This window comes from Notamacropus eugenii, chromosome 3 (genome assembly GCF_028372415.1).
Source record: "Notamacropus eugenii isolate mMacEug1 chromosome 3, mMacEug1.pri_v2, whole genome shotgun sequence".
In the NCBI taxonomy this organism is placed as follows: Eukaryota; Metazoa; Chordata; class Mammalia; order Diprotodontia; family Macropodidae; genus Notamacropus; species Notamacropus eugenii.
Genome location: NC_092874.1, coordinates 284361324 through 284369409, shown reverse-complemented (window position 1 = coordinate 284369409; position 8086 = coordinate 284361324). Strand labels below are relative to the sequence as shown.

At 41.2% G+C, this 8086-nt stretch overlaps 1 long non-coding RNA gene across 2 annotated transcripts in view; it reads right to left on the bottom strand.

Annotated features, from left to right (window-relative positions):
• Positions 1–8085, bottom strand: part of LOC140534560 (uncharacterized) — a 24095-nt gene extending 16010 nt beyond the window's left edge. The window contains exons 1-3 of one of the 2 annotated variants that reach the window (XR_011977362.1): positions 7646–8085; positions 5676–5753; positions 2514–2840 (exon numbers count right to left, since the gene is read on the bottom strand). This is a non-coding gene — a long non-coding RNA (uncharacterized lncRNA). Of the gene's footprint in view, positions 1–2513; positions 2841–5675; positions 5754–7645 lie in introns of those variants that run through there. The other variant, XR_011977363.1, reaches the window with a different exon arrangement.
• Between the last annotated feature and the right edge of the window lies 1 nt (position 8086).

Below are 8086 nucleotides of genomic sequence, written 5' to 3'. Positions count from 1 at the left end.
GTCACTCTCTCCTGCAGAGTCATCATAGTCCAGTGGCAGGACAGAGTCAAGATGGCTGGCAATGACTCAGGATGACCTTGTGCCACCCCCAAGGCAAAATGCCTACCAGAAGAACTAATGTCAACAAATTAGAGCTCTTCTCTGAGAGTGAACAGTTTGTTGCTCACTTGGAGGGAAAGTTGAGCCAACACATAGTTGGCAACAGTGGAGCAGAAAAGAAGTGGGCAGCTTTCAGAGATTTGGTGTAGAGCACTGCATTTGCTCATCCGAGCTGGAACACTTGCAAACACCAAGATTTTATGAAAATGAAGGGGAAATTCAGAAGCTGCTAAACAAAAAACGAAAACTCCACAGGATATACCAGGATATTCATCCACCTCTAAGAATTTAATTCCATCAAAAGCAAAGTACAAACAAAGCTTAGGGAGATGTAGGATTCCTGGCTCAGTAAGAAAGCAGATGAAATTCAGTTTTATACTGATAGTAACAATTCAAAGCGCTTTTATGATTCCCTGAAAGCTATTTATGGACCAAAAACCTATGACGCATACTCAGTACTCATGGAGCCACACTGATTAGTGATAAGGACATGATCCTAGAGAGATAGGCTGAACACTTCCATAATCTTCTCAACAGATCATCATCAATCAATGCTGAAGCCACTGACTGTTTTCTTCAGGTTGAAGTCAATCCTTCCTTAGTTAAACTTCCAACTGAAGAAGAGGTTTTGAGGACCATGAGGCTCCTTTCATGTGGCAAAGCACCTGGTGCTGATTCTATTGCAGCTGATATTTACAAGGTAGGAGGACCATTGCTCATAAAAAAGCTGACTGAAATTTTCCAGGTTATATGGCAAGAGGAAGTTATCACCCAGGAGTTTAAGGATGCCTCCATTGTCCATCTCTATAAAGGTAAAAGGAATAGATTGTCCTGTGACAATCACAGCGGGGTCTCTCTCTTAGTCAATGCTGGCAAAATTCTTGCTACAGTCCTCCTTAATAGGAGATCTTCCTTCACCTGGAAGATGGTCATATACCTGAGAGTCAGTGTGGCTTCAGAAAGGGCTGAGGAACAATCAGTATGGTGTTTGCTGCCCAACAATTCCAGGAGAAAAGCCAGGAGCAGAACAGAGGTCTGCACACAGTATTTGCAGATCTGACCAAGGCCTTTGATGCTGTTAGTTGTGAGGGCTTATGGAAAATTATGTGAAAATTTGGTTGCCCAGAGAAGTTCATTAGTATAGTGTCAGTTTCATGATGGCACGTTTGCCCAGGTTCTGGATAGTGGACAATGCTTTCGTGCTTTCCCAGTCACCAATGGAATGAAACAGGGCTGCGTCTTCTTCCCATGCTTTTTAGCATGATGTTTTCAGCCTTGTTGTCAAATGCTTTCAATAAGGATGAACACAGCATCAAGGTCAACTACCGTACTTATGGTAAGTTCTTCAATTTGAAAAGGCTACAAGCCAAAACCAAAGTGGAGGGAGTGTTGGTGCATGATTTTCTGTTTGCGGACGATTGTGCACTCAATGAAGCCTCTGGAGCTGAGATGCAACAAAGTATGGATCAATTCTCTGCTGCCTATGCTAATTTTGGCCTAATAGTCAACACCAAGAAAACACAGGTGCTCCATCAGTCACCACCACACCATCCATACATGGAACCATTGGTTACAACAAATGGAGAAATTTTGAATGCTGCAGATAAGTTCACTTACCTTGTCAGTGTACTTTCCAGGGATGTACACATTGACAGTGAGGTTGATGCATGCATTGCCAGAGGTAGCCCAGTGTTTGGGAGGCTCCAAAGAAAAGTTTGGGAGAGAAGAGGTATTAGACTGACTACCAAACTGAAGGTCTACAGAGCCGTTGTGCTGACCTCATTCTTGTATGCCTATGAAACATCTGTGAACAGTCTACCAGTGCCATGCCAGGAAACTGAATCGCCTCCATTTAAACTGTCTTAGGAAGCTTCTGAGGATCACCTGGCAGAATAAGATACCAGACACTGAAGTCCTTGCTCAAGCTGAATTGCCAAGCATTCAAACTATGCTTCAGAGAGTGCAACTCCAATGAGCTGGCCATGTTGTTCAAATGCAAAATGCATGCTTGCCAAAAAGACTATTTTATGGAGAACTCGCAAGGGGCAGGAGATCACATGGTGGTCAGAAGAAGCGATACAAGGACACTCTCAAGATCTCTCTCAACAACACTGGATGTGACTGTGCAACGTGGGAGACACTGGTGCAGGACCACTCAACATGGAATGCCCGCATAAGAAAGGGTACTATGCTCTATGAGCAAAGCAGAATTGAAACAGCACAAAGTAAATGCAGGATGCGCAAATTTGGGATATCCATCCCAAATATTCATATGGACTATCTGTGCCCAACCTGTAATAGAGCATTCCAAGCTCATATTGGTCTGATCAGCCACAGTCAGACACACTGAAATTTCACTTTATCATGGTGATGTCATTTTGGTCCTCTTTGAAAATGAAGGACAACAACCAATCTCTCATTCTATTTTTTAATGAAACAAAATCTTGAAAATGTTTTCATGTTACTGCTTTCATCTAAGTCATCTTTGGTTACATGCTACGTCCTATTTACATCTACCAATTATCTTTCCATCCACTTTTAGGCTGTCATTTTAATTCTTCGAAAAAGGATATTCTTATATTCCATTACTCAAAACTCTATAATATTATCTGCAGAATATTGGTGTTAAAGAGATGTAGTTCAGAGTAGCCAGAAGGATCACTGACAGTAGGCACTGTTTCCCCAATGTGTTCCAGCTTGAGATCTCTCTGATATTCAATTCATGTCTCCATCTGCAAAACCTAAACAAGACACAGACTGATGGATAACTTTGACAGGTGGTTGCCCCACTAGTTGGATAGTCTGTACAATGAATGCACTTTTGATTCACTTTCTTTTCCACCAAGGAATCATTTGACCTGCCTCTTTCACATTGCGATAGATTTCCCTGAACAGTCTTAGTGTTCTGGGTCTCTAGGAATTAAAATATTATTTGCAAGTAGTAATAATTGAAATATCAAAACATTACTAGAAAATCCTTTTTCCCCCTTGAAAGATCTTTTTTTTTCCACATGAGGAAATAGGCTTGAATGATTTTTTTTTTTTTACAGATTGCTTTCAACATTCATTTTTTTTAATATTTTGGGCTCCAAATTTTTCTCCCTCTCTCCTCAAGATGTGTACAATCATGTTAAACATATTTCCACATTAGTCATGTTGTGAAAGAAGATTCAGAACAAAAGGGAAAAATGAGGAAGAAAAAAAACAAAAGGCAACAAAAAAGTTAAAATACTCTGCTTAGATCTGCATTCAGACTCCAAAGTTCTTTCACAGTTTCTTCTGGATGTGGTCAGCATTTTCCATTGGATGTTTTAATCTCATTTCAAACACTTAAATTATCTTTTTTTCCCTGCATTGAGATGTTTGAACATAAGCAAAAATTAGTAGAATGGGAAATGAAGGGTGGAAGGAAATTGTTATACAAGTATTACAGCCAATATGATTTGATTTTCATAATATCTTTATTCTTAAGATCGAAAGAACAAAAATGTTTGCAATAAACACCAACAAATCAAGACAAAAAATTAAAGGGGGATTAGAAATAAAACCAAAACGGGAACTATAAGGAGTTACATAGACCAGGTCAAGCCCTTGCTTAGCTAGCACAAGTAGTATTGGTGGTACTTGTAGGGAACTTCAGCCTTGAAGTCTTTTCTTTACTCCCCACTTTCAGTTTTTCCTCTGCACATTCTCTCATTTATTAAAACAACTAAAAAGTTACAGCATCACAGGAACACAGGATGGGACAATTTAATGATTCCATTTAATGTTTATTAAGTATCTACTACGTGCAAAGCAGCTAGGTGGCTCAGTGGATAAAGTACAGGGTATGTAGTCAGACACTTACTACCTGTATGACCCTGGGCAAGTCACATAACCTCTGTTTGCCTTAAGTCACTACAGAAGGACATGGCAAACCATTTCAGGATCTTTGCTCAGAAAACCACGGACAGCATTGGCGAGCTGTAGGCCATAGGGTCACAAAGAGTTGGACACAACTGAACCACTACAAATGTGTAAAGCACTGGGCTGGATGATGTGGAAGATAAAACTAAGTTTAGATGAGCCAGTCCTTGTCCTATGGGGTGAGGCTATGACAGGGACAAAAAATTAAAAGGCGGAATAATAAATAAATAAGTTCATTATAGAGAATCAAAATGCTGCATGAGATTCCAGGTGGAACAGGTCATTGCTGATGGGGGGAAGTAGAGAAGAGGTTAAATCTGAGTTGGGCTTTAACAGATGGAAAGGAATTCAACAAGTGTAGAGCCAACCCAATAATTTTATTTTTAAAAATCTAACTTTTGATTCATTAGAGGAAGTTCCATTGAACATGTAAAACATGATTGTATTTCATTTTCATAAAAATAAAAGAATAAATCACAAATGAGACAATATATAAATATTCTGGTTTGGGAAGGAAAAACATTGGCTAAGGATGGAAAAACATGATTTGACATTAATGAACATCTCCCAAAAGTATCTTTGATGTATCTCATACAAAGTAATATTTGCATGAGAATATTAGAAAGTAATATTGGTAAAAATGAGGTTAAGAAAGGAGGCTAAAAGGAAGGCTCACACTTTTCCTAAAATAAGACATTAGTAAACAATCAAAAATGGTTATAGACAACCAGAATCTCCAGTTTCTCACAAGAAAAGTAACAGCAATAAATAAATAAATAAATAAATAAAATCTGCATAGTTTTTTTTACTCATCTTTCCTTGGACCAAAAGAGTTACCATACTGTGAAAGACCCACGGCTCATCTTGCCCCATATTTTATTGACCAACAAAAGCTACAACAGAAACAATTACAGTCTTAGGGCTTAGAAGGCCTTGGAAGATGATTTATTTAGTACAAGTAACATTTTACATATTGAACAAATATTATTAGGTACCAAGGCTATAAATCTACAAAGACAAAAATAGGCATCTCTCCCTGCAAGAAGCATATATTCACCTAAAAGGATGCAACAGTGAATATAAAGTCTATTCAAAATAATGTAAAGTAATTTCAAGAAAGAGACTTGTTAACAAATGAGATCAGGAAAAGCCTCATGCAGATGACACCTGAGCTATGCTTTGAAGGAAATCTGGGAGACTAGCATGGTGGCAGGCAGCACAAGGATCCTAGTAGGTAAGAAAATTGAAGCTGAAAGTGACCAAATGGAGGAAGGCTATGGAAGGAGATGGGAGAGGATGACATCAAGGGCACAAGTTGAGGGACTGACTTTAGCAAAGGCGGACAGAATGGGAGATGATGGTTCTGGAGTGTAGAGGAGAAAAGGGAACTCCCCAAGGAGAAACCTAGCTTAGTAAGACGATGTCATTTGTCTAAGGTCACACAACCCATCAGTGGTTGACATAGAGCCCAGATCCCTTGGACTCCATGAGGTCCATTGCTACCTTGGCTATTGTGGAAGGGCAGGACTGTGCCCTCTAAAGTCAACTTGAAAGGTTATGTGTGAACCAGCTGCTTTTTTGAATCCCCTCACATTTTCTACCAGCATCACCTCTTGGTGGGTAGTAAAACACTCAGGTTTATGACTTCATTTTATTTGTCCTAAACTTACCTCCCTCAAATTTCAGTGGCCATATTCTTTCTTCAGACTTCAAATTCCTTAAAGATGTTCTGGAACTTAGTTTCTTTTCTGAAATAAATTGTGGGCAAATCTTTATTAAAAGCAAAAGATTTATTTAAAAATAAAACCTTTCAGTCACTTTATCACATGACTTCTAAATCCTGAATTGCTGAGAGAACTCTTTTACTTCCTTAGTTTGATAAGAGATTTGCCTACAGGGTACTCAACAGAAATGATTATAAAATACTAAGTTATTTTTTAGTTCAATAGTTACAACATAAAGTCAGCATGTTTCCCAACTTGTGACCCATACCCACAGAGTTAAAATTTTTGCAAGGGGTCCTAAATCCACACATAAAATATTAGATACAAAATTTCTCCTACATGTATTATTTTAAAATGTATTTAGATGTGATAAACTTTAAAAGAATTAATAAATCCAGTGATCTTTTGTCTGTTCTCAGTCAATAAACTGATACAACTATTATGTAAGGAATTATGAAATTTTAAAATGTTAGGACCCATTCCCTTTCTGTTGGGTTTTCAGGGGAAGGTGTTTGCTGTAGGTACTTGTATTTAAACAGGCCAGTTGATAGGAAAAACAAGAGATGGGAAAGCCTTCAGGGAGGGAAAATAACTGGGCAAAAAGTAATTGACTTGGTGGTATTAGAGACTGGGTCAGTGCAATCATATTTTTACCTAGTGGTGCTGATATAATAGCCACAAAGCTGTATCTCTTTGACATCAGCAATATCCTTCAATTGTTCAGCACTCAGTTCTACCTCACATATCCTAAATAGAAGAGTACTGTGATAACTTTAGGATTTACAAGTAGGCACTTAACTCTTTAACGAGTCAGAGGGTTTAAATGAACAAGTGCACAAAGTATAGAAATCTCCACTACCACATCCCCCAAAAGTAGTCATCCATCTTGACTTAAAGACTTTTCGTGAGGGGAAAACACACTACCTACTGAGAGAGCCTGCTCCAATTCTGGGTTAATAGGAAGAACTCATTCCAATTTTGCACTTCACCATCATGGATTTCCTCTTTGCAAGCCTGCATCTGTCTCTCTGTAATCTCACTCTTGCTCCTTTTTCCATTCTCAGCACAAGAACAAATGGATATTCAAAGTGGCAGATCTACAAATACTTGAAGGACAGGACAACTGTCCTGTCTTCAGGAAATCAGATTCTCAGCTGGAAGTGACCTCAGAGTCCATCTTGTCTGACCTCCTTATTTTATAGATGAGGAAAATGAAGCCCAAAGACCTGTCCAAAGTCACACAGGCATTAGGTGATAGAGCCTACGTCATCTCTCCTCTGGGATAAACACCCTTCTTCCCCAAGTAGCCCTCCCTCCCTCAAAACAAAGTCAAGTGCAAGTCATGTCATTATTTCTCTGATGGCATGGTCTTCTTCGGCAATGAAGGATGAACACACACACATCAGCCTTAAACCTAGTGTTTTCATAAACCATCCCCAAAGGCTGACGTACTGAAAGGTGGTAGGCTGGTGTACTAGAAAGGCAGACTTGCCATCAGAGGATTTACTCTGCCCCTTACCTCCGCTGTGACCCTAATTCATATGCTTCCCCTTTTCATCTGTAAAATAAGGGGGCTGTGTTCAGTGACCTCTAAGGTTTCTTCTAAGTTTCCATCACTGCTGAACATTCATCGCTTTCAACCAACGGGCCTCCCTAGGAAATAACTGGATCTAATACACATTCATTATCCTAAGGCCAGGTTCATCTGCGCTGTGCCATGGGCCCAGGGTTTTGGATTCAGGGGCACTGGATTTAAATCCTGACAACCATTTAGTACCTGCATAGGCCCTGAAAAGCCAGCTCCCTTCCCTGGGCCTCGGCTTCCTCACCCTAAACTGTGCCTGAGGGGGAGGAGGGGGCTGGACTTCTTGAGAGGGGCTCTCAGATTCCTTCCAGCTTTGAAATCTATGACTTACGTCAGCTGCACTCTTAGGGCCTCAGTTTCCCCATCTGTCACATACATATGAGGCTGGGCTCCGAGTCCGTGAGCTGCCCCGCCCCGTGCCTCAGTTCCCCCATCTGTCACATACATATGAGGCTGGGCTCCGAGTCCGTGAGCTGCCCCGCCCCGTGCCTCAGTTTCCCCATCGGTCACATACACGGGGCTGGGCTCCTCCCGTCGGGCCCAGGCCCTCAGGCCTCTCCGCAGCCCCGGACTCGCGCTCCCAGCTGGGGGCTACCAGCCTCGCCTCAGGGCCGCCCCCCCCACAACACCCCCTCGGCCCGCTTCCTGGGAGCTCGTTTCCGCCCCGCGTGGCAGGACGGCGGAGCGGGGGCGTGTGGGGACAGGACACGAGCAACCACCGCCTCTCAGGCGTCAGAGCATGCGCACTGTCCATCCCCGAGCCGCCGCAGTC